General features: G+C 37.9%; 1 protein-coding gene across 1 annotated transcript in view; it reads left to right on the top strand.

The window, feature by feature from the left end:
• Nucleotides 1-1,011: 1,011 nt before the first annotated feature.
• SGK3 (serum/glucocorticoid regulated kinase family member 3) overlaps nt 1,012-27,691 on the top strand; it is a 155,290-nt gene continuing 128,610 nt past the window's right edge. Inside the window, exon 1 of the mRNA XM_074206869.1 lies at nt 1,012-1,089. The gene's annotated coding sequence lies outside the window, so the exon portion shown is untranslated. The remainder of the gene's footprint in view (nt 1,090-27,691) is intronic.

The raw sequence follows: 27,691 nt of genomic DNA, 5'->3' as shown, positions 1-27,691 counted from the left end.
TGAGACTCACGTGTGTGCACGACTGTGTGTGTGTGAGACTGTGTGTGTGTGAGACTGTGTGTGTGAGACTGTGTGTGTGAGACTTGTGTGTATGTGAGACTCGTGTGTGTGTGAGACTGTGTGTGTGACTTGTGTGTGTGTGAGACTGTGTGTGTGTGACTTGTGTGTGTGTGAGACTGTGTGTGACTCTGTGTGTGTGTGAGACTGTGTGTGAGACTGTGTGTGTGTGACTGTGTGAGACTCTGTGTGTGTGAGACTCATGTGTGTGTGAGACTCGTGTGTGTGTGAGACTGTGTGTGTGAGACTGTGTGTGTGTGAGACTGTGTGTGTGTGAGACTGTGTGTGTGTGAGTCGTGTGTGCGCGCGTGTGTGTGTGTGTGTGTGTGTGTGTGTGAGACTGTGTGTGTGTGTGTGTGCGCGTGTGCGCGGGCGTCCCGCGCGGGGGCTCGGCCGTGGGTGCTCGGGGCGCCCCGCGGGGCGGCGGCGTTGGGCGCCGGGCCCCCGCAGCCCGGCTGCCCCGCGGGCCCGAGGCCGCCCAGCCCGCAGTTCCGCCCGGCCCTCCGGGGCCTCCGGCTTGTCCCCGGGTGCCCCCAGGCCGCTCGGCCGCAGCCGAGGTGACGTCCGGCCCCGGCCCGGAGCGGCGAGGAGGGGCGGCGGCAGGCGGCAGGCGCTGGCCGGGCCCCGCGGGCACGCAGCCGCCCGCACCCCGCGCCCCGAGCCGCGTCCAGGCCCGGCCCGGCCCGGGCGGGGCCCCTCGCCGGGGCGGGCGGGGCTCGGGGCCGCCCACTGCTTCCCGCCTCCCCCGCCACGCGCCGCCGCGGGCCGTCCGCGCTGCCTTCCCTCGCCCGCTCCGGGGCCCGCGCCTATGCCCGCGCGCCCGTCTATGTGTGTGCCCGTCGGGCGGACCCTCTGCCTGCCGGTCCGGCGGCCCGTCGGGCGGGCGGCCGCGCCTCGCGGGCTGTGCGGGCGGAGCCGCGGCCGGGAGGAAGCCGGGGAGCCGGCGGCGGCGGCCCGGGAGCAGGACGACCGAGGGCCGCGGCTCGCCCGCGGCCGGGCGGGAGCAGACCGAGGCGCGCGGCCGGAGCCCGGGTAGGTACGGGCGGGGGCCCCGGCCCGGCGCTTCTGGCCCTGCGCCGAGCGGCCGCGGCCAGGGGACTTCCCGGCCCGGGACCTTGCGGGGCCCCCGCCCCCCCGGGCGGGGGGCCTTGCCGCTAGGATTCCCACCTCCTCCCCGGCCGCATTCAGGGACGCCCCAAAGCCTGGAGGGCCGGAGAGGAGCTTAGGGTGGGCTGGGCTTTGGGAAATGCAGAAGTGTTGGGGCGGAGAGTTGGGAAGGACGCGGGGTGGGAGCCGGAGCCGGCGCCGAGAGGGGCGGCACACCTGCACGGCCGGCGGCCGGCCACGCGGGGACACTGGCACGGAAGGGCACCGGGAGGCGCCGGGCAGGGTCCACCGACTTTGGGGGCGCGGGCGTGCTGAGGCACAACCCTTCTCCGGGACCGCAGCGGTGCTTACTTAGACACTCTTGTGGACACTTGAGGAAAGTTCCCATAAAGCCCTGTTTCAGTTCTGGCCGCGGGGAGGCGAAGGGAAATCAATTAGTTTGCCATCTAGATGATTCCTGTTTCTTTGGTTAGCTGCGCTAGACTAGAAATCTAATTTTATTCCTAAAAAACAATCTGTAAGGTACAATTGAAATTAAATGGCTATAATTATCATCAACCAATTTGTGATTGGAGGATGAAATTCACACAGTTGTGTGTGTGTATTTTGTAAAAAGCCATGCCTACATAGACATGAAAATATGCATATATATATGTATAAGTAAAGGCACATATAGATCTGTAAAGCAGATGTTAAACATTCAACTGCTATGTATTCAGCTCTTTCTATGTATTCAGTCTGGTTTAAATTCACTTGAACAAGTCTGAACAGTGTTTTAAACTACATTGATACATCGATTCACAAAAAAAGTTCCCATCTAAGGTCATCCTTCATTATCAGAAACTTCAGCAGAGAAAGAAATCAATCAACAGTCTTTTATTATTTATTAAATAGCCATTTATTCTGCACAATGCAAAGCACCGACAGAAAAATGAGAAGCTTCCTACACTCAAAGAAGTTTCTAAGTAATTCTTAGAATCATAATATTGCAGGTGTAGGAATAAGGATTAGGATATGAATACTTCAGGATGTAAATTTCCTCCCAGATTGTTGGCATAGATAAGATATTTCCATTCTTTCTCCTTTCTTTTTTAATCAGTTAATCAACAATCAGCCACTCTGTTCCAGGCACTGTGATACAGATATAAAGTATGAAATAATACCTATTGGCTAAGAGGTTCTAATGCAGAAAAAACATAGAACTTTCAAACCCAGTGTAGTTTGGGATAGAGAACACAGAGGTCATTCAGTTGAGATCAGAAAAGGATTTACATAGAAGATGGTGCTTGAGTTGATTCTTGAAGAAAAATGATTCTGGGAGGTAAAAGTGAAAAGGGAGAGTATGCCTAATAGTGAGAACAGCCAGTAAAAAAGGCATAGAGATAGAAGACATAATTCCATTTATGAGGAACACTAGCTAGTTTGGCCGGATTGAAGAATGTAGAAGGGGGTGTAATGTTATTAAGACTGAAAAGATAGGTTTGAAGCTAGGTTGTAAAGGGCTTTGAAAGTTAACAGAAGTTTTGCATTTTGTCATGGAAGTAATAGGGAACTACTGAGAGATGATCAGATTGGACACTTTGACATCAGTATAAAGGATGGATTACAGTAAGTGAGAGATTTGAGACAAGAAGTGCAGTATGACTTGCAGTAATCTAGGAAAGAGGTGATGAGGGTTTCAAATAAGACAGGAGCTGTATGGATAGAGAAAAGTGATCATTTTGGTGTTGAGGAGATAGAAATGTCTAAGATTTTTCAACTGATTGGATTGTGGAGTGAGGAAAGCTGAACCTGGAGGACTTCAAAAGTAATAGTGCCTATCTAAATTCATAGATTGCCTTTCTGTGTGAATTTCTGTATGATTTTCTCATCAATTCAACTTTAAACACTTCAGTTTTTTACTGGTGTTCTTTGTGAGTGATTTCACCCAAACACATATTACTTGACCAATTTCATACAACAAAATTGCCACAGTGATTTTAATTTAAAAAAAAGTTAAGTCATTGCCTTGGGCTTATAATGTGCCAATTTCCCTAGTACAGGGGATAGTTTTACACAAAGAACAATTACCTGAATACTTCCAGTGTGACCTTCTGTATCCCCAAATGTATGTTCTTTGGACAAGTAACCTATGATTAGACAGGAAAATTAACTGGTAGGATAGTTATTGGGGGGGGGGGGAGAAAAGGAGGGGGAATCAGAATTGGGGAGGCATTTCCCCTGAGATATATAAAATGGTATAAAAGTGTTAATGAAGCCTGAACATGAATCATCTCCTTGTCAAAGTTCTACTTTGAGGGGGTGGAATAAAATGCTTTTGAAGTTTGCTTTGTTTCAGGAAACTTATTACCTTTGTTCCATCCAATCTACATGTGTCTAAAAAAAAATCCATGAATATTACTGTTGAAATTGCTGATTCATGAAATACAAGTTATATAACATATTGTTCCTGCCAGAAATTGTCCCCCTGCACACAGGCACACAGAAGCACCCATGTGTGTGCTCTCTCTCTCTCTCTCTCTCTCTCTCTCTCTCTCTCTCTCTCTCTCTCTCTCTCCCTCTCCCCCTCTCTCTCCTCCCTCTCCCTCTCCCTCTCCCTCTCCCTCTCCCTCTCCCTCTCCCCTTCTCACCTAATGCCAATCTTGTTTTTTCTCCTTGACTTTTCCCAACAAAACCATTCCTTTTGTTGAGGACTATAGTCTTCTTTTGATCCTTTTTAGGATAAAGGTAAAAACCAATGACTGACAATGATACACGTCTTTCACTATAAAAAATAAATAACAAATACTTGTTTAACTTTATAGGTTTCATTTTTGAGCAAGAAAATCCAGATATCAAATGTTGGATCCTTTATCTTATGGGTTGAATGCAAAAATGCTTACTTTCATACCCTCAGGGCTGAACTCAATTGAAAAAGTAACTTCTAGGAGAAGATAAAAACAAAACAAAACAAAAAATATCTAGAATGCTGCCCTGGTATGAGATTGGACAGAATTCCTGTTTTGTGCTAGTAGGGAAGTATTGTAAACAGCTCTTTCTCTAATTGTTGTTAGAAAGTACATTGCTTGTAAACAATTAAAAATGGTAATAGGCTATGTCTACTAACGGAGAGAATTACAAGCATATTATTTCATTTTCATTATTAATTTGATGGTTTTGAAGAAAACGCATTTGAATTTTTGGATAATCTATATTGGGAAAATCTACATTTGAGCCTGAATTGATAGAAAGAACATTGGACTCTGGTTTTAGAAGATCTGTATTCTAGCCCTCTCTCTAATGCTTTTTTTCCTTAGACTTTGGGGAAAATAACACAGCTTCTTTGAACCTCAGTTTCCTCACTGATAAAATGTAAAGATGAAGTAGAGCATCTGCAGCTACTCAGCAGCAAAGCTACCTGGTAGCAGTTGCCCAGAGGAAGAGTAGCCTGCCTGGTACTCAATACAACCTCCAGCAACTGAATGGCTGCCCCAGTCCGATCCTGAAGCAACCAAACCCAGTAGCTGAGCAATCTTCCCAAGTCTATCTAAAAAAGTAGCCAAGTTCACTAGGAGCCAGTTCATTGGGAGCAATTAAGAAATCTGTCTGACCCAGTCTAGCAGCTTACTGACCCTCCCAGTGAAACACCATGCCCTACAAGGAGCAAACCCAGCTGAGCAGCTTCTTCATTGGATGATGCAGTGCACTTTGAGGAGAAAGGCCAATTGAGCAAAGGAGCAATCTGTCCATCATCAATACCATACCTCACAATAAATTTCATGAGGACCCTCTGAAGAAAGAAAGGGATATTATGGTCCTCTATTTCAAGAGCTGTGAATTGCCTTGAACCTGTGTGTTTCCCACATTTATGGGGAACCATTGTGCTTTAAGTTTGTGCCCATCCTCTACCCTTACCTTCATGAACTTTATGCATTTGTGGGAAAGTGAATCCCTAGTTTTGGAAGAATTCTTTGTAACTATTGTTCTTGCTGTTCCACTAGAGTAAATGCCTTTATTAAAGAATCACATCTACTAAATGATTGTTAAGTGGAAGTATACCATAGGGGCTCCTGAGTCAGGGTTAGGCATATATCTAACCACGAATATCTAACTATTCTGAAAGTAGTAGCTCCTCTGGAGACCTAGTGTTGATGCAAGTTGTTGGAATGAGCCCAGAAAGGCTTGTAAATCAGTGCCAAAAATAAGTTCCTAAATATCAAATGAAGGGGCAGCTGGCTAGGTGGCACAGTGGATAGAGCACTGGCCCTGGAGTCAGGAGTACCTGAGTTCAAATCCAGCCTCAGACACTTAATAATTACCTAGCTGTATGGCCTTGGGCAAGCCACTTAACCCCAATGCCTTGTAAAAACCTAAAAAAACAAAAAACAAAACTAAATATCAAATAAGTTAACATAAGTATTTTGCAAATCTTAAGTCACCATATAAATGCTGGCTGTCATTATTGTTATCATTATTTGGAAGATAGGAATGATTATTCTGTGGAAGAGAAGACATGGAGGCGATATTACTATCTTAAGGTATTTAGAGATTGTTGTGAAAAATAAATAAACTTATTTTGACTGACCTCAGAACAAGAATTGTTAGACATTGCAGAGAGGCAGGTTTTGGCTCTATATTTAGAAAACTTCTTAGCAAATAAAACTGTCCAAAAAGAGGAATAAGGTTCTTTGGAAGAGGTTAAGTTGGGTCCCCTTTTCAGACAAGTTGAACTTAAAGATTTCTTACATCTCTTCCAGCATTGAGATTCTGTCTTATAAAAGGGTCCACCCAACTGATCTTTGAATTATGTGCTTTATAAATTATTTTTCAATTAATTAGTTGACTAAGGGATCTGAAAGACCACATAATTGAGCCCATTTGTTTTGCAGATGAAGAAACAGAAGTATAGAGGTTAAAGTAGCATGTTCCAAGTTAGATAGTTAATCAGTCAACTAGAGAGCTAACAGCATCACCTAGTTCTCCTGAGATCTCAAATTGTGCTCAAATGACTTTGAATTTCCCCAACACTGATTAGCTCTGTTCTTTAGACTAGTGATCCTAAACCTGTGAGTCAAGAATATGCAGGGGATGCTGTAGTTACTGTAAGATATTTGAAAATCTATTTGTTGTTGTTTGTCCATAATTCTTTTTTTTTCTTTTAAAGATTTTATTTATTTTGAGTTTTATAGTTTTTCACCTAATCTTGCTTCCCTCCCCCCACCCCCCCACAAAAGGTAATTTGCCAGTCTTTACATTGCTTCCATGGTATACATTGATCCAAATTGAATGTGATGAGAGAGAAATCATATCCTTAAGGAAGAAAAATGAAGTATAAGAGATAGCAAGATTACATAATAAGATACCATTTTTTTTTTTGTCTAAATTAAAGGTAATAGTCCTTGGTCTTTGTTCAAACTCCACAATTCTTTCTCTGGGTACAGATGGTATTCTCCATCGCAGATAGCCCCAAATTGTCCTTGATTGTTGCATTAAGGGAATGAGCAAGTTCATCAAGGTTAATTATCACCCCCATGTTGCTCTTAGGGTGTACAGTGTTTTTCTGGTTCTGCTCATCTTGCTCAGCATCAGTTCATGCAAATCCTTCCAGTCTTCCCTGAATTCCCATTCCCTCCTGGTTTCTAATAGAACAATAGTGTTCCATGATGCACATGAATTAGTTTTGAGTGAGGTATACTGTGCAAAGTCACAACCTCACTCTCTCCTCCAGAGTCATCTGGGTCCAGAAACTAGATCTAGATCAGGATGACTGAAGGTGGCCCTGGATGTGAGACAATCAGGGTTAAATGACTTGTCCAGGTCACATTTCAAGTGTCAAGTGTCTGAGGTCAGATTTGGACTTGGGTCCTCCTGACTCCAGAGCTGGTGCTGTACCCTCTTTGCCACCTAGATAGCTTTTTAAAATCTTTATTGACTAGATAAATAACAAGACTCTCGTATGTATATATTACTATTTTTCAAGTGTATGTAGATGCTATTAAAATGAACAAAATATAAATTCATTTGTATACATATATTAGAGAATTCATAGGAGCTCTTTGTTGTAATCATGCATTTTCTTCAATCTGATAGCAACAATTGCTATTATATGGAGAGTTTTTATATTAAAATCTTTGTTTAGAACCAAAGGCTTAGGAGCATTGTGCTAGTGAGATCAATTCCAGGGGTTTACTTTCCTTGATCACTTGTTTTCTCTACTCCTTGGCCATAGACTGTATCCTCACCTCCTAGCAAACTATTTAGTAAATACCAGTCAGTGGTCATAAAGAGAAGTGGATGAACCCCCCAAAAGTTAATGCTGTTACTAAAAAAGTCCACAACCCCACAAAAACCAAACTATCTCTTTAAAGTCTATGTTCTACTAATAGTAGGTCAATGAATCTTTACTCTTCTAGGCATTTACAAAGTTCTTTACATATAACTCACTTGTCTTACAACCTTGTAAGGTAAGTAACTGAAATAGTCCTGGCATAATTTGACTTGCTTTGCTTCTGGGACCTTCCCTGGGAAAAATCCTTTAGAAACCCCAAAAGAAACAATCTCCATACCTTCATTTTATAAATGAAGGAGCTGAAACTCAGAGAAACGAAATGATTTTTCCAATAGTCACCCAGCTAGTAAGAATCAGAAATTTCTAAACCTTCTTTCTTTCTCTTTTTCTTTCACACTATATATTATGCTCTGATGCCTGTTTTACAAACACATATTTTATGAAATGCATTCTAACTGAAATAATTTTGAATGAATGAAAACAGTTATGAGATTGGCAAAAACATTTATTAATCACTGACCATATGTGCTCAATGTTGAGAATACAAAATACCAAACCCTTACCCTCAAGAAGCTTACTTTTCAGTGGAGAGTAACAACATATAATGAGGAATAGAAATGGGCTGGGATCACAGATCCAGTGAAGCATAGCATGCAGTAGATTGAAAAGTGACATGGAAAAATGCCTTCTACTTCCACAAGATAAGGCAAAAGCTGACCAGTCATAGTGGAGGGACTCAGTGAGGAGGGAGTGGAGATAATGCTTCTAGTAGAGGCCTCAGGGGCTGGCATGGGTCAGAAAGGGTGCTTACTAAGTGCTAGATATTGTGCTAAACACTGGGGAAACAACTAGGAAAAAAAATGAGATAGTCCCTACTTTCTAGGAGCTTCCATTCTAAAAGGAGGAAATAGCACATAAAAGGGGAATGACCCTGGAAAAGAGTTTAACCTGGGAAAACTCAGGGATTGATAAGTGGACATACCCTTTTGCAAAGGGGGAAGGATCAAATAGAAGGATGATCTGGGTGGTAATTGGGTAGTGTTTAAGATTAAGATAAGGTTTAAAATCAATTTAAAATTAGGGGCAGCTAGGTGGCATAGTGGATAAAGCACTGGAGTCAGGAGTACCTAGGGTCAAATCCAGTCTCAGACACTTAATAATTACCTAGCTGTGTGGCCTTGGGCAAGCCACTTAACCCCGTTTGCCTTGCAAAAACCTAAAAAAAAATTAATTTAAAATTAATTATCAAATGGGAGGCACAAGTATCCCTGAAGTACCTTCTTGGTCCTAATAATCTAGTATAAGCAGTCTCCTAATGAGAAGTATTCATTTACAAATGTTCTATACTAAAATAGCTATTAATATACATTTTGGAGCCACTTTCCTTGACTTCCATTAATTAACCAGAGAGTAATCAGATTGTTTGACACAAGAACCTCCTGCCTCAGCATTTTCTTTTTCTTTTTTTCTTTTTGGACCAATCCTCTGATTTCACTGATGTAAGAGGCTCTCAATAAGAAATTCCTCTATCCATGAGAAGTCTGAGGCATCAAGGTGTTAAGTATTTTGTTCTGGATCAGAGAATCACAGTTGTCAGAAACCAGACCTAAATCTGTCTTCCTGTCTCTAAAGCAGGTTCTCTGTCCATTATGAGATGTTGCCTTTTTTTGATTCATTGTTTTTTTTAAAAAGCATAGATCTAGAACTAAAAGAATCCTCACAGGTCATCCGGTTCAACCCCCACTCATTTCACATATGGGGAAACTGAGACCCTATGAGACTTGCCACAAGGGCTTACAGATAATGAATGGTAGAAGTGGAATTTGAACTCCAGTTCTCTGACTTCACAGCAAATACTTTTCCCCACTGACTTTCTTTTCTCTGAGAAAGATTGTATATATGCTGTGTCATGCACCTACCCCACATTTTTTTCCAATTTCACAATGCATGGCTTAGGCAATTCTATCTTAGGCAATTAACTGACATAGCCACAAATCCTCATTTACCCTCTTCCCTTCTTATTTGTGCCCAGGGATATCTCTCTCATTTTTCCTTTATATTCTGTCATTTTAACTCTCATGAATATTTCCACTTGTGCACACACAAATTCTGATTCACAATTAACAAGCATATTAAATCTAATCATAGACTGTTATTAGAAATAAGCTAAAGAGTATACAAAGAAATAGTTTAGGTCAGAAAGCATTAACAGCTAGGGAAGAGGGAATCAAAAAAAAGTTTCATATAATATAAGATAGTACTTGAGGGGCAGCTAGGTGGAGCACTGGCCCTGGAATCTGGAGGACTTCAGTTCAAACACGGCCTCAGACACTTAATAATTACCTAGCTGTGTGACCTTGGGCAAGCCACTTAACCCCATTGCCTTACAAACATAAAAAATAAAAAAGAACATGGTGCTTGAACTGAGTCTGAAAAGAAACTAGGGACTCTAGGAAATTGGAGGAGGGAATGCATTCCAGACCAAGTGCAAAGGCAAGAAGAATATATAGAGCCATTTTTTTTCAATAATCGTTAATGTTTGTCCTTCATTCTTGATGAAGATTATGAAATAATATCCATGAAGCAGAGCAATGAATAAATAATAAGACTGGAAGGGTAGAAGGGGCCAGGTTGTGAGAGATTTTAAATGCCAAATAAAGAAAAGCAGGTAGGTTGCTCAGTGGATAGAGAACCAGTCCTAGAATCAGGAGGACTTAAGTTCAAATTTGACCTTAGATACTTAATACCTGTGTGACCCTTTGGCAAGTCACTTAACCCTAATTACCTCTTTTAAAAAAAACAAACAAATAAAGGAGTTTAAAGACTAGGCCTGAGGTAGTGATATCCAGAGATGGTGGTGGCCTTGTGAATGGACAGGTGGGGATAAATAAAAGAGATATTATGGAAGTAGAACCAATAGGCTTAGAGTAAGTGAGAGTAAGAAGTTGAGGATGATGCCAAGATTGCAAATGTGACCAACTAAAAAGGAATGGTGAAAGGAATAGACAGAAAGTAGATTTAGGGGGGAAAGATGAGTTCTGTTTTTTGTTTTTCTCCATTCCCACTAGTTATTGTTCTCTATCTCCCCTCTGTTGGCAAAGGCCCTCCTCACACCATGCCTGAATTATTTCAAAAGGCTGCTGGTGGGTGTGCCTACCTCCAGTCTCTTCTCACTCAAATCTATCCTTCACTTAGCTGTCAAATTGAACTTTCTAAAATGCAGGTCTGACCCTATCATTCCCCTATTTAATAAATTCCAGTAGTTCCATATCACCTCCAGGATCAAATATGAAATCTCCTAGCATTCTAAGTCTTCCTAACCTATCTTCCCAATCTTCTTATACCTTATTCTATTCAAGTACTCTATAATCCGGTGATGCTGGCCTTCTTGCTGTCCTGAAACAAAACTGAGCATTTTCACTAGCAGTCTCCAGGGCTTAGAATTTTCTTCTTCTCCATCTCCTAGTTCCTCTGGCTTCCTTTAATATCAGGAAAGTTCCACTTTCTGTAAGAAACTTTTCCCTGTCCTCCTTATTCTTAATACCTTCTAGGTTACCCTCAACCTGGTTTAGCCTGTTTGCCAAAATGGTTTTACTGGAGTGTGGTTGCTGAGCATGATACAACTTCTCGGAGCCACAGGTGAAAACTGGGGGACAGGTGGACAACAAAGGTAGATGAGTAGCCCTTATACCAGTGGTACTAGTCCTTTCTCAACTAATTGACTAACTTTTGTTTTAGATATAAGGAGTGTGAGATTCCTATGATATCTGATGTCCAGTAGGCAGTTTGAGATGCTAGGATTGAGAGATGTTTTGACATTTAGATTTGGTATTCACTAGTTCAGAGATAATCCTTACAGTCATGGAAGGTGATAAAGTAGTTAAGAGAGAAAGAGAAAGCACCCAGGACAGAGCCTTGGGGGTACTTTATTAATTAAAGGACATGATATGGATGATGACCCAGGAAATAAGAATAAGATAAACTAGTCATCAAAACCCAGTCTACAGAAAGGTCAAGAAGGATCAGAAATGAGAAACGGCTTTTAAATCTTAAAAATAAAAGATTAGTGAACTTTGAGAGAGAAATTTCAGTTGAATGATGAGGTTGAAAGCCTTAAGAAAAAAATTTATAAGTGAGAGGAAAGCAAGTGGAGACAAGTGTCCACAAATTTTTTTAGGTGTTTAGCTGAGAAATTGAAGAAGAAATAATAGATATGTTGAAGATATATGATGGAGTCAACTCAGAGGTTTTTTTGTTTTTGTTGTTTTATTTTTATTTTTATTTTTTTTAAGGGTGGGAGAGACTTGGGCATGTCGGTCAGCATCAGGAATGGTACATAGGGTTGCCTAGTACTCAGCCTAGAGTCAGGTGACTCATCTTTCAGGGTTCAAATCCAGTCTCAGACATTCACTACTATTTGACCCTGGGCAAGTCACTTTACCCTGTTTCTCTGTTTCCTCAAATGGAAAATGAGCTGGAGAAGGAAATGCCAAATCCTTCTAGAATCTTTGCCAAGAAAACCCTATGGTGAGTCACACACAACTGGAAAACAACTAAAAAAACTATCTACATTGAAATATTAAAGATAGTGAGAGAAGAAATGATGATGGGAGGTTAGAGGTAATGGGATCACTCTGTTATTACTGGGGTTACTGATAAAAACCTGAAAAAAAAGACATTTTAGTGGACATTATAAGTCTAGTACTAGCCTTCTCTAAAACTCTTGAAAAGATTTGGAAAGATTCTTCAGAATCTCCAATGCTCTATTCCTTTTTTAAATTTAGGAAGTAGCTTTTAAAAAAAAAAATTGATGTCTTCTGCTTTTTACATTGTCATAGTTATCTCTAGTATCCTTTTACTTGCTCCTCCCAGAGAACCATCCCATAGGGTAAATAGTATTTTTTTATTTACAAGAGGGAAAAAAAATCACAGCTGATCAGTATATTGAAAAAACATATATAACATGCAACACTGGTGGGCCTCCCCCTTCCATAAAGTAGTGGGTTGGAGCTGTCTTCTCATATCTGTTCATTGGAATCATTATTTATTATTATAATATTGTTACATTTACTTTTAATTTTTGGTATGTAATTCTGTCTATTTTTGTTGTAGTTATTGTGTATATTGTTGTCTTGGCTCTGTTTCCTTTAATCTGTATCAATTCATGTAAATCTTTCTGTATTTTTCCATATTTGTCATGTATATCTTTTCTTACAGCATAGTAATATTTCATTACATTCATGTACTACAATTTGTTTGGTCATTCCCCAATGGATCAGCCTCGGCTTTTTTTCTAGTTTTTTACTATCACAAAGAGTGCTGATATAAATAATTTTGTGTGTATAGAATATTTTTTTCCTTATCATTAGTTTCTTGTGAAATAAGCACAGTAATGGAGTCTGTGGTTCAAAGGATATGAATATCTCAGTCATTTTATTTGCATAATTCCAAATTGTTTTCTAAAATAGTTGTACCATTTCACAGTTCCATCAAAAATCCTATTGGTGTGCTTGTTATTCCACAATACCATTAACACTGCGTACTTGTCATTTTTTCGGTCAAACTTTGACTATTTACAGAGTGTGAGGTGAAATCTCAAGGTTGTTTTGCAGTTCTCTTATTATTAGTAATTTGGATCATACTTTCATGTGATTGTGAATACTTTATAATTCTTCATTTGAAAGTTACTTGTTCATATTCTTTGACTGTTTTATCTGCTAGGTTGACTATTATTCATATGAATTATTTACATATTATGGATATAAAACCCATACCCTTATCAGAAAAATTTGATGCAAAGAATTTAAGGTATTAGTCTAAGTATAATTTCTGTCAGAATGCTTTCTGAAAAGTTTTATAAAAAGGAATTTTTTCCAATATCAATTTCTACTTTACCTTAAACTAGGCTGAGCTCTATTGGTTGAATTCTCCTTTTTTCTGGTCTGTTCCATTGAATTATATCTTTATTTTTTTTAGACCAATTTCAGATGGTTTTGATGACTTCTTAAAATTATTTAAGATCTATTCCCTCTCCAACTCTTCTTTTCATCATTTCCCTTGATATTTAAAAATTTTAAAATTTTCAATGTTACTATTTTATTAAGTGCTTTAATGCATCTCTTTGGTAATTTCATGGGCATAGCATTAACAATGTAAATTAAGGGGCGGCTAGGTGGTGCAAGTGGATAGAGCATCCTACTTCAGACAATTACCTAGCTGTGTGGCCTTGGGCAAGCCACTTAACCCCACTTGCCTTACAGAAAAAAAAAAACAAACCCTAAAAAAAATGTAAATTAATTGGAAGGTAGGTGGTGCAGTGGATAGAGACTGACCTAGGAGTCAGGAGAACAGGAACTGACTTCAGACACCTGACAGTTACTAGCTGTGTTATGTTGGGCAAGTCATTTAACCCTGATTGTCTCGAATCTAGGTCCATCTGCAGTCATCCTGATTCCTATCTGAGTCACTGGACCCAGATGCTCCAGACGAGAAAGTGAGGCTAATGACTTAGCACAGCACCTCCCCCACTCAAATTTAATTCATACCTCACAGCATCACCTCTCTGATGCCTTGGTCTTCTTCAAGAACAAGGGACAAACAACATCATCAACTTTGGAAGTTTTGCTATTTTTATTGTAGTAGCAAAACCTTAGTATGAACACTGAATATTCCTTCAGATATTTATTGTCCTTCTGTGTACTTTAGTAAGTCAATTCCCAGACATTATATACATTTTGTAGTTATTTGGAATGAGATTTCCCTTTCTGTTTTTGCTTCTTGGGTTTTGATATTATTATGTAGAAATGCTGCTGATTTTTGAAAGTTTACTTGTAGCTTGCAACCTTGCCAAAGCTGTTGTCTCAATTAGTACCCTTCTAAATCCCAGAGAATTTCTAAGTATTACATCATATCATCTGTAAAGAGAGATATTTTAATATCATCTTTACTTATCTCTTAATTTCTCTCTTGTTGCTAGCATTTCCAGAACTATTTCTAATAAATAGTGGGGAGAATGGGCATCCTTGAATCCTCTCTTGAATTGGATATCTAGTAAACATCTTAAACTTTACATATCCAAAAAAACCAAGCTCATTATCTTTTCCCCTAAACCCAACCCCTTCCTAATCTATTACTACAGAGGGCAATTCCATCCTCTAGTACTTTAGATTCTCAATCTAGGAGTCATCCTGGATTCCTGTTTATCTTTTACCCCCATATCCAATCTGGTGCCAAGATCTGTCCACGTCACGTTTGTACTCTCTCATACACCTTCTTCTCTCCACGGTTACCACTCTACTACAGGTTCTCATCACCTCACACCTGGATTATTCAAATAGTTTGTTGAAGGGTTTTGCCTGCCTCAAATCTCTCTCCAATCTATCTTCCATTCAGTACGATCTTCCTAAAATTCAGGTCTGATCCATCCTCTCGTTCCCCACTTAATAAACTCCAGCACTGCTCTGACAGTCAAAGTTATAGCTTAGCCCCCTTCCTTACCTCTTTAGTCCAATGAAACTGGTCTCTTGGAAGGTGTACGAGAAAGTCATCCCCAACCCCACTTAATTTTAGTATCTTTCCTCTGTAAATTATTTCCTATTTATCTTGTATGTAGTTCTCTTTGTATATGTTTGTTTTCATGTTCTCTCCCAATTAGATTGTAAACTCCTTGAAGGGAGGGAATGTTTCTTTTTCTTATTTGTATCTAGTGCTTACCATAGGACTTGGCACTTAGTACTTAAGAAATGTTTATTAACTTATTATTGGGAAGATAAATGATGCTTGTTTATAATTTTAGATAAGTAATTATCTTTTATAATGTGAATCTTTAATAAAAAACTTCCTTAACCAGTTTACAAAAACTAAAACTAATATTTAAAGGTGATTCATGTATAGTTTGATCATTTTTCAGTCTCAATTCTACATCTTCTTTGTTCAGTACTTTATTTTCCTCTTAAAATGTAAGGAATGGTACTATGAAAACTTTTAGTAATCAGTGGTTTGAATATGTGGAATTTTTGCTGTGTTGGTATTCGATGAGAATGCCTTTGTTAACTGGCAGGGTTCTATGTCAAAACAGGAGAGACATAGCTGTAGTTTGCTGTGATTAGAAAAGCACAGCATAATCGTTATGGCTGGTGACTATCTTTAGGTTAACAGTATTTGATAATTCCAATCCTCTTTTAAAATGAGATATAGGGTGGCTAGGTGGCGCAGTGGATAGAGCACTGACCTTGGAGTCAGGAGTACCTGAGTTCAAATCTGGTCTCAGACACTTAATAATTACCTAGCCGTGTGGCCTTGGGCAAGCCACTTAACCCCATTGCCTTGAAAAATCTAAAATAAAATAAAATAAAATGAGATATAGCAGCAGATTTTAAGCTTGTTTTCTTATAATTTGATTGCAGCAAGGTAGACTTAGCTTTGAAATGCTTGATCTTCATTTGTTAAAGGAAATTTCACGTTCTTTTCTCAATTCCAAATGCGAATCTAAATTAGGTTTTTATATAGACTAATATTCTAGTGTAAAAGCATATTTATATTAAGGTATTGATTTGGTGAAATTTTAGCCAGTTATTCCTGGAGTGTGTAACATTTAACATCTTATTTTATTTACATGATAGAAGAGAAAATCTGTCAAAAGTTATAAATTTACTAAATTTTGTGGAATGACTATGCTTGGTAATAACAGTACTTACTAGTCTCTGGTATTTGATAATTCAGTGTTGATCTTTCTCTAAGATAACCTAATCAACATCTGTATTTTTCTTCTCACAGTTTTTGCTTATTCATTACTTTCTAAGATAAACTCCAAAGTTAGCCTTGGAGAGGGACTTAAGGCAGCAAACACATGTTTATTTAAAACAAAATAATAACACCCTGAGGCTTTTACTAACCTCCTTTATCTTGACAGGAATGTAACTAACAGTCTTTCTTTCCCTTCCTCTCTTTCATAGGCACCTCCCTGATCTTTTGTGAATTCTTGGAGACTCTCCCTTTAGAGCTAGAGAATTGCAAAAAGCAAAAAAAAAATAAACAAGATAAACAAATTGTGGAGAACTCCCCCCGCCCCTTCCCAAGCTATCCAAACTTTCACAAACAAATCTCTTACTCAGACATGTAAAGGTTTGTTTAGATGTGGCTAGGAGCAAGTTTGGAAAACAAAAATTAATTCAGCTTACAATTCAGTATAAAATGCCTAGGGTGCTGGGTTAGAAGGTGAAAATCCTCAGATGCCTCCTCTACAAAATTAGATTGGGAGCTCCTTGAGGGCAGTGACTTTTGGCCTTTCTTGGCATTTCGAATACCTGGGAGAAAATAAATATTTAATAAATGCTTATTGATTGACTGACTAAAAGTCTGATATAATGGGAAAGGCACTGGTCTTAGATGCTGGATAGGTGGGTTTAGCTTGCATAATCAGTTCTTATTAAAGCCTAAAACTACATTAAGACTTTTGGGACACTATGTATGTAAACACTTGTAATTCTGAAAGGGTCTGGTTGATGAGGAGGAGGAGGAGGAAGATAATAAAATTGAGGCTTAAATAACTTGTCCAAGGTCCTCACAACTAGTAAATGACATTGCTAGGATCCAAACCCAGGTCGTTTGATGCCTAATAAAGTTTTCTTTCTACTGCTAGTAAAACTCTACTAATGCTGTTATTTTTCTAAATAGTTGTTTTCCCCCACCAGATTCCTAATGTCTTGAATCAATAAGGTTATAATTTATTCTTCTGTTAGCTTTATTATGTTTTAAACTTTCTTAGTCTTTATACAAATAATTGACTTCAGTAGACATTTTGATTACATAAAGGCAATATAAAAAAATGAGAATTTCTGAAAATTTATTTTTAGGTTTGTCTGTCCTGTTTCAACATGTTTCAAACACATTTTTTTTCTTGGCCTCCCACTGCGGCTTATTATTTAGCTTTTAAAGTTTATTATCTTGTGTGGCGCCCAGGGGGAAAGTTGACCAATATCAAAGCAATACCTTATTAAAGATATTGAGCCATTTTAGAACTGTGAAAGTGCCAACATTCCATCTGTCTATGAGTGAGTAAATTATATCTGGGTTTGGAAAGAAACTAAGATTTTTATATTCTTATTTTGTATAATAAAGTTCAATAAATTAATCTAAATGATAGATTATTATGACTTCAAAATGAAAGATTATTGCGAGTTTCTAGTTTATATCCCATGTTGGTATCTTGGTTAGTAGAAATTGATTTACTAGAATGTGCACTGAACAGCTGGGTGGCACAGTCAGGAGAGCCCAGTTCTGAAGTCAGGAAGACTGAGTTCAAATCTGGACTCAGAAACTGTCTAAGCTATGTGACTCTGGCAAGTCACTTAATCTGTTTGCTTCAGTTTCTTCATCAGCAAAATAGATAATAACAGCACTTACCTCCCACAGTTTTTATGAGAATCAAGTTGCACAGTCATATAAATATAGTCCGATACCGATAATGAAATATCAATTCACTGTATGAGACAATAACCCTAGAACATATTTAATTGGAGGGTCCTCTTTTGCTTTCTTGTTCTCAGCTTCTTCAACAATAACAATGAATATACAACAAAAACTAGTATTCTAGTCTGAACAAGATACTGTTTTGATGCTCTGGTGGTTGTTGAGTCATTTCAGTTGTGTCTGACTCTTTGTAACCCCATTTGGGATTTCCTTGGCAAAGATACTGGAGTGGTTTGCCATTTTCTTCTCCAGCTTCATTTCCAGATGAGGAAACTGAGGCAAACAGGCTTAAGTGACTTGCTCAGGGTCACATAGCTAAGATTTAAACTCAGGAAGATGAGTCTTCCTTACTGCAGGCTTGGCGCTCCAGTCAATACCATACCTCAAGGAAAACATCAACTAAAATGAACTTAATTGGGTACAAAGTTGATAGAACAAGCAGACTTTTATAATACTTAGGTATTTATTGTCAAATGATAGCTGTGGCTCAGTAACATACATTCTAGCAGATGGTTGGAATGAACCTCCCTCTATTAATGAGAAAAAGTAAGAAGAAATCTTGGGTCTTAAGTTTATTTGATGCTGTGCTCTCTTATATAGGAGTTCTATATAGCAATTTGAACCCCAAGATATGAATTCAAATCCTGACTCTGATACTTGCTATATTGTATTCTTAGGCTCCTTATTTCTCCTTTATGGCATTACTTTTCTCATCTATAAAATGGGATTGCACTTATTATTCCATGAAGTCCATGATTGATGACCAGCAGAGGTCACCGTGGAGAGCAGTTTGAATGAGTATTTCTCACCCTCCCTCTGGGGAAGTGTTCATAAGTGACCACACCTATGTTCAGCCCTTGGGGCCTGTGACCTTCTCTCTATCCCCTGTTGCAAAGTAACCTGTTTTTAAAGATCAGATTAGTTAACTTTAGTCTGGAGGGTTTGGATCTAGGACAAAGGTCCTCATTTCTTATGGCTTCTCTGCAAAATTGAAATAGATTGCAAATAAAATTCACAAAATGCTCCAAATCTTTAGTCAGTCTTTTGAATACCAAGCTAGGAAGGTAGGTTCCCAGCCAGCTGAATATAATGTCATCAATTTTCCTTCAGGTCCATCATCTCTATTTTTTATAGCAAAAATATAAACAATTTAAATTATCTTTATTTAGCAAACCAATGTTTTGAAGAAAAAAAGGTAGGGTGGCTAGGTGGTGTAGTGAATAAAGCACAGGCCCTGGAGTCAGGAGTACCTGGGTTCAAATCCGGTCTCAGACACTTAATAATTACCTAGCTGTGTGGCCTTGGGCAAGCCACTTAACCCCATTTGCCTTGGAAAAACCTAAAAAAAAAAAGGTAAAGAACCAGTAAGAAAAATTCAAAATAGCAAATAAACACTTTATAATGAGCCAGGCCACCCTTGCCTGCTGCCAATAAAACAGTAGATTTATCCTTCTTACAGCTCTCCCTCTAAGGAGACATAATTCATTCTCCCTGATGGAAAGGAAAAGGCTTTAACAACTACAAGTCTTGAGCATGGATCTCCTGAAAAGCATTCTCCATCTGCCACCACTCCTGTTCTCTTTCCAACTTTTTCTCCACAACACTCTTCCCTCCCATCCCTTTCCAGGGAGACAAAATTGTCACTCCATGGAAACCAATTACTCTTTTTTCTGATCTGGGAAGAAATAGAACCCCCAGTATTTTTGTCAGCTTGTAGACCTGTATCCAGACCATGCAGGACCAAAAGGATTGTTATATAAGCAAATGCCTTTGTAAACCACTTAAGTGCAACATGAATCATGACCACAGTTCATACAAATATAACTGGATAAAGGTTTTAATAAAGAATCTGATAAGTTCAAATGTTCAGGAAATTCAAAGTACAGAAAGAATTATCTTGAATATAAAGTTGTGTGTTAAGACGATGAGAGTAGTTAAAAAAATATAACCAAATTGTTAAAGTGTTGATTTCTATCTGTATGAGGCATCGTCATGTGAGTTATATAATATTATCAGAGAATTAGCTAATGACTTGTTGTCACTTGAGTATTTTTATCTTGAAATATTTCAGTGTGGAACAGTAATGTTATGTGGTTTTTATATGCTTTCTGCATTCAAATCTTTTAATCATTATTGACCAGAGCTGTAAGAACCTCCCAAGTCCTGGAGGAGCTAAGCCATTAATGGGGTGGCTGATTCTGTGGATAGAGTGCCACACTAGCCATGTGACCCTGAGCAAATCCTTACCCCTGACTGCCTCAGTTTCCTCATCTGTAAAATGAATTGGAGAAGGGAATGGCAAAGTACTCTTGTACCTTTATCAAATGGGGTCAAGAAGAGGCAGACACAACTGAAACGATTCCCAGACTGTTGACTGGGCTTTTCACTCCTCAAATTCCACATCTTCACCAAGTCATTTTCTTCATATCATCTCAAGTTTTTCGTCTCTTTCTATCTCTTGCTGAGAGACTGCAGCCAAATAAATACTATCACACCACTAGAAAGGACATGACAGTGTGACTACCCTAATGTTACACTCCCTATCTTTGTGATTTCCCCAGATAGAAACTCTTTTCACCAGCCTCTACTCATATATGTGATCTCCTCTCATTAGACTATAAATTACTTGAGGGCAGGTCTTGCTATTTTCTATATATATTCAACACCTAGCACTGTGTTTGGCCACATGGTAAAGGTTTTATAAATACTTTTAATTGATTTAATCAAAGATTTTGGTAAAGGCATAGAGACCCTGCTTGTCAGATTTCTGACAGATATAAAGCAAGATATAAGTTATATGAAGTATTGAGTTATTGAGTTTCTCATTATTAGAAGCATTCAAATAGAGAATGAATGGTCTTTTTTGTGAGGGGTCTTGTAGAGTATTTGCACACTGGACCAGGAGCAGAACTAAGTGATCTCAAAGTCCATTTCACCTTTGTGTATTGATTTTTTAGTCACCTCATAAACCATGTTGTTTTCCTGTATTTAATGTAAATACCAAAGAGTACCAGGTTGTGAAGGTCAGATTCAGTCCAAGTTCTCCTCTTTCCTTCATATCATAGGAAACTTGATTGGTGCTTGAAAAATGTAGTCTGTCCTTCAATTTACAGCATTTGAAATAGCTAGCCTATAGAATATGTCTATCAAAAATGTATATTCGGGAGAGATAGGACAAATGGAGGACAAAAAGTAGAGTCTGGAATGAGCAAGAAAAGCATAGTGGACTGGATTATCTTTGTAATAAAGTTCCCTACTTTACAAGATTTCCATAAAAGCAAAAACCCCATCCTTTTAATGCCAGCATTCTAATTGTTTTTGCCACAAATCAGGAGAATATAGAATTTATCTATGAAGAATTAATGAACATTACCCAAAAGGTAATGTCATGACAGATGGAGATGTGAACATGTTGCAACATATAACTAATGATGAACTTCAAAGAACAGAAGCAAAAGATGTCATCAAAATATTTCATATTAGGAGAAACAGAAGATGGGCTAGTCATGTAGAAAGAGTGAAGGATAATAGGGTAAACTACCCATAGCCTTCCACTAATTTCTTTGAAAGGTTGAGACAAAGGAGAAGGAACAAACATTTATTAAACATTTTTTGGATGTCAACCATTGTGTTAAATACTTTACAAATAGTATCTCATTTGATCTTCTAGAATGTGAGTGCTATTACTCTATTTTCCAATAGAGAAAACTCAGGTCAACTGAGGATAAATAACTTGCCCAGGGCTGTACAACTAATAAATGTCTGATTCTGGATTTGAATTCAGATCTCTCTGACTGCAGATCCTATACAGTGCCATCTAACTGTCTAAAAATCAAGGAAGGTGATGCAGATTCAATAACATTGGAAAGACAAACATCATTGAAAGACTTAAAGTCCCTGATCAATGACAAATCTAGGAGATCAACAATGAACCATGCCCCCCATCTCCTGACAGAAGGATGATTGATTTAAAATATAAAATGAAGATAATAATAATAGCAACTCTCAGGGATATTGTGAAGCTCTAATGAGATATTTTCATGAGAGAATATGTTTCTGGCACATAGTAGGAACTTTAAAATGGGTAAATACATTTTTTGGATATAGCAAGAATCAGATTTTGTTTTACTTGGCTGTCGATAATTGTTCCAAAAATTTATTTATTTATTTATTTTTGTCCCATTTGGGTAGAGAGAGGTAGCAAAGAAAGAAAATACATATTGGTTAATTGAAAAAAAAAAAGCATTTAAGGAGCGGCTAGGTGGCGCAGTGGATAGAGCACCAGCCCTGGAGTCAGGAGTACCTGGGTTCAAATGCGGTCTTAGACACTTAATAATTACCTAGCTGTGTGGCCTTGGGCAAGCCACTTAACACCGTTTGCCTTGCAAAAAAAAAAACTAAAAAGAAAAAGAAAAAGTATTTAAAAAAAAGAAAGTCTCTAGGATGTTGGGTGATTTGCTGTGGTGCTCCCATGGGACATAGACAATAACTATACAGGAATCTTTAGATTGTGACCTGAATTATTGACAGGAACTCCCAAAGGAATGAAATCAAAGATCCATTTGAGTTTTTCTGAGTTACCTTGAGCAAGTCACTTATCTTCTTGGACTTCAGTTTCTTTATATGAAGAATGAAAGGGTTGTGGCAGATATCACCAACTCTAAAATTCTCTGATTTTTTGAAACAAATAGGAAAAAAAGTCTTTTAAGTAAAGATTATCCTTTCAACAGGGATGTGGATTTTTAAAAAAATTTCATCATTTCAAGTGGACTTCATGAATAGGATTCTTTATAGAATTATCTAAAACCAAGCATTGATTTATTTGAAAACAAAGGGTTTCTTTTGAGAGTAGTTTAGCCTGGCAATGCCATGAATCCAAGAATTATTCTACATTAATTAGAGAACAGTAATGCAGTTGTGCCTACATTTAGAGTGCCAAATAAGCTTTTCACCCGAGATTCAATCTGGAGAAAGAAGTACTTCTAATTTATGACACAAAAGCTCCAAAGTTTTCTGAGGTTTTTCCTTCCTGGAATCAGTGTGAAAAGTAGATGTGAAATATGATCTAGAGGATGCTGTGCTGTTACAGAAATATGAGTTGATTTTTGAAATATTGGCTTCCATGTCTGTATACCACTGATTATGAGTAGAAAGTTGATATAAATTTTGAATTATGCTATAACTTCAATTTAATTCAAATATTTATTAAGTATTCATTAAATATTATTACATTCACCCACTTATGTGTTTTGTGTGTTATAAAATCATCAAAATTCTGGTGGGAGGTCTGAATGTCAGAGGAATGGATAAACAGTTAAATAGAATGATAACTGACCAAACAACCTCATAGCTAGGTGGCACAGTATAGAGATCATTGGTCGGGAATCAAGAAGATTTGAGTTCAAATTTAACTTCAAATAGATACTTAATAGCTGTGTGACCCTGGGCAAATCACTTAACTTTTGTCTACCTAAGTTTCCTCAATTGTAAAATGAAGGTTATAATGGTACAATTTCCCAGTGAGGGTGAAATGAGATATTTATAATGGTGCCTTTAGCATGCCATTTAGCATGGTGCCTTTCTCTTAGGGGCTTAATAAATGCTTGTTCCCTTTCCTTCTTTGTTATATAATTTATACATTGGCTTAGTTTTCTGAGATGAAGAGGGAAGTCTAAATTTTCTGGTTTCCCCTCCTCTCCCATACTTTTGAACCACATTATTAATGCCCTTATAGCACTTTTTTATTTAGGTCTTATTTAATTTCAGTTTTTGAAAAGTCTTATTTAATTTCATTTTTAGAATGAGGGGAAAAGTGGAAAATAGGTTGCAAAATGCCAATTTAGGTAATAGATGGTATCTATGAGTCACTATGGTTTCTTGTGTAAGTAATAGTCAAGCCTGTACAATTCTCAAGAAATGACAGATATCCCAAATTCTCAGTGAAAATAAAATCTCTTTACTGTAAGGTCTTTGATTATTTCACTTATACTTTCTAAACATAAAAATCATCATTTTTCCATTGATTTTCTAGTTTTAAATTTCCAACTATTTATCTTATTTTTAAAACATAATTTAAAAAAATTTTAATTTAAAATAAAGAGAAATACAGATGATCTTTTGTTTTACAGGTAGTGGAGTCATAGAAAAAAACCAAAATTTGTGCATAAGAGGACCACCACCAGTACGATAGACCATAAAAAATTTCATATGAAAATCAGTTGAAGAAATTGGGGAGACCTGGAAAAGAAACAATCTGAGCATGGGGTGAGGGGGAAGGAGAAATATATAGCAATTTGCAAATTTTTCAACTTCTCACTTTGAAAGAGACTTTTTTCAGCTTTGTGACTGAAAGAAATAGAAATTGAAGAGAGGAAGATTTAGGCTTGATGTAAGAACAGACTTCCTAAAACTAAATATTTAATCAGCTGCCTTGGGAAATTAATAGGTTCCTCTTTCCTGGAAGTGTTTACGCAGAAGCTGGGTAATCACTTATTAGCTTCATCATAAGGCATCCTTGGTGAAGAAAAGAATGGACTATCCCAGTCCTTTGAAGTCTCTTCCACATCTGGAATTCCATGAAATGGAATGTATATCCTACCTTCTTCCACATTCAGTTAGTTATTCATTTACCAGCAACTCAGCTTAGTAGATTGTTGACAGTTGTGATTGGCATTCTCTTGAAATATTTGCCCTGACAAGACTGGTCACATTGTGAAGGCTTTACAAAAAGGGATACTCTTAAAGGACCATTGAAGCTGCTGGGGAGATGCTGTTGCCTGTGTTATTATCTACTTCATTCAGTTCCCTCATTGATTTCCAGGACTTGGTTTAACTTTTGAAACTGTCATTGAGATAATGGAACAATAGCTATTGATCTCTGCTCTGGGACATTAGTATGGGGAAATAACAAAAAACTAGGTCCTATTCACATATTCAACATGGTTAGCTATAGATATCTCTTAGGTTTGGACCTAAAAGTCCAATTCAGCTCATAGACATGTAATTACATTCTGGTTTGTTCTGATTATCAAAACAATTCTTTAGTTTGTAACATTTATCTGGCACCACTATCTAAAACTTGTTACACTAGAATATTTCTTTAAAATTGTGACACATACTTTAAAATGAAGAGCTCAAAGATTCCAAGAACAATTCTTTGTTTGGTTAAAGTTCATTGAGAGGGGGCAGCTAGGTGGTGCAGTGGATAGAGCACCTGCCCTGGAGTCAGGAGGACCTGAGTTCAAATGTGACCTCAGAAGCTTAATAATTACCTAGCTGTGTGACCTTGAGCAAATTACTTAATCCCACCCCTAGCAAAAATAAAAACAAAAAAAAAATTCATTGAGAAGCACATGGAGATAAGGGAGGCAGAGCTGAGTCTTAGATCTAATTCAAATTTAGGAAATAGCATATTCTCAGCTGCTATGCTTAATGGTTTTCTCTTTTTCAGTTTAATGATGACCTATTTTAAAAGATTTTACATAGATTACTCTAAGACACTTCTGAAATTCAACACACTATATATAATTTATGTGTGGAGAAAAGTGTTAATGAGTGTAACATATTAATCATTCATGTCAAGTTCTTGCCTGAAGGTGTAAAGGTCAAGAAAAAACGGAACAAAGGAAAAAGAGTTGTTCTTTTTTTTTCTTATTTATTTGACTTATTTCTGGGGGGGGATCTTTTAAAATTCTCAAAACATATACAATATTTCTCTCAAACATATTATTTTTATATATGTATATACATATACATATATATATTCCTCAAAACATACATATGTCTCTCAAACATTTCCCTCTTTTCTTCTCTCACCTTTCACCTCTCAGGCCTTCATATAATCAATGTTAATAAATGGAAATGCTCCTCATAGGTACAAGTGTCATGAAGATGGTATTCAGAGCAGGCCTGGATTTTGATATATTTCTGTTGAACATTTTAAATATTATTCCCAGAATCCATACTAGACTCATCATACAGATGAGATTGACCTTTTTTTAGAACTATTAAGGTTTAATTATGTGAAACTCAGATTAAATCTGTCATTAGTGCACTTCAGTTGAAGAGATAAAATGTACACAAGTGAAATAATTAGCTGATTAATGCCACAGTTGGTAACAATACTTTTTTTCACTACTTTACTGAATAGTGTAAGAAACAGCATTTCAAATCTCCTCATTTGAAATTTGATTGTTTAAATGTTAAATATTTATTATACTGTCATCTTCATTTTAGCATTAGAGAATAATCAACCAATCAACAGACATTTATCAAATGCTAAATATATTTCAAATGCCGGGAATACAAGATCAAAAAATGGATTAATCCCTACTCTCAAAGAGCATGGAGTTATATTCCATATATGTGTGTGTGTGTGTGTGTGTGTGTATGTGTGTATATATACATATATATGTGTGTGTGTATATATATATATATATATATATATATGAATACTATGTAGTCAGACTACTCAGACAATAAACATATAGCTGATTTATTGGATAAAATACTCACCTTGTACACACATAAGTATGTAGGGGATAGGGACTAAAGCTGTGATGTCATTGATATAGGGAATGCCCAGGGGAGAATATTTCCTCTATTATTACAGGATATACTTTCTCAGTAATGTGTTTGCCTAGAACTAAACTTGTCCAGAGTTCCACATTCAATCTTTGTTAAGGGCATGACTCAGGTTCTCCTGATTTTGAGGCCAGGCCAGCTGCTTCTCAATATCTAAAATAGATTCAGGGTAATTTTGAGGGAAGCCATTAACTTGGAGGGAGGTGGGGGTCAGGAAAGGCCTTTCAAAGCTGTATTTTGAAAGAAACTAGAGATTCTAAGAGATCAAAGCTTAGGGGAGTATGTTACAAGCACAGGGTGCTTGTGGATGTGAACCTCTTCTTGGAGAAATAGCAGTCATCAACTTGGAAAATTCAGAATAAGCCCTAGCTGGCTATATTTTTAAAGAAAAGGGTTGCTTGAATCTTTGCTGAATTAATGTCCTGTTCCAGAGTTTTAGATCTAAAGAACTTGCTAAACATAAAAGTACAATTTGGCTTTCAGGACTAGTTGCTGCAATTTCCACAGGAGCAGCTTATGATGAAATGCCCCTGGGAGGTTGAAAATAGTTTTCCCTACTGAACTCTAGTTTATACATGAAGTATTCCAAGTCAGTTTACATTCATAATTTTTTTTAAAGTCATTTCATCATTTAGGCTCTGCTCCTAAAATATTCCTCTTAAGCAAGAGAGTTAACTTTTACTTAAATAGAAAAGCTGGAGACTACTCATTTCCCACTTTCCTAAGAAGTGGTAGTATGATGTAGTGGTAGTATGATACGGTAATGAAAATCTGAAATCCTCATTGGGTTCAAATCCAGTCTCTGACACATTCAGTAGGTATATAATTTTAGGCAAAAAATACTTTATGTCTCTGTGTCCTAGGAAGATCTCCCTGCAGAACAGGGTCTAACATTGGCTGAAGGAATTTCCCATAGGAAAATGGTCTATCCTACCTTACCTTTCTTTTCCCTCTTCTCCTCCTAACTAATCCCCAAAGTCACATAAACACTGGTTATTATTTGTGTTTTTAAAATACAGAGCAACAAATATTTGAGTGGAGAATAAAGAAACAAAAATGGTTTTTCACCCATTTGGGGCCTTTAGGCTCTCTTTCTAGATGCTTCATTGATTCTTTATGATTAGACAAGCTAGGAGCTAGCCGAGTTGTATCTGTTTCTGGAAACTGTTGTGAAAGAGGAAGGGATCCTATGATTATTATATGCTT

The sequence above is a fragment of the Macrotis lagotis genome, chromosome X (genome assembly GCF_037893015.1).
Source record: "Macrotis lagotis isolate mMagLag1 chromosome X, bilby.v1.9.chrom.fasta, whole genome shotgun sequence".
Lineage (NCBI taxonomy): Eukaryota > Metazoa > Chordata > Mammalia > Peramelemorphia > Peramelidae > Macrotis > Macrotis lagotis.
The sequence above is the reverse complement of the archived record's forward strand: the minus strand, read 5'-3'. Positions and strand labels throughout refer to the sequence as shown.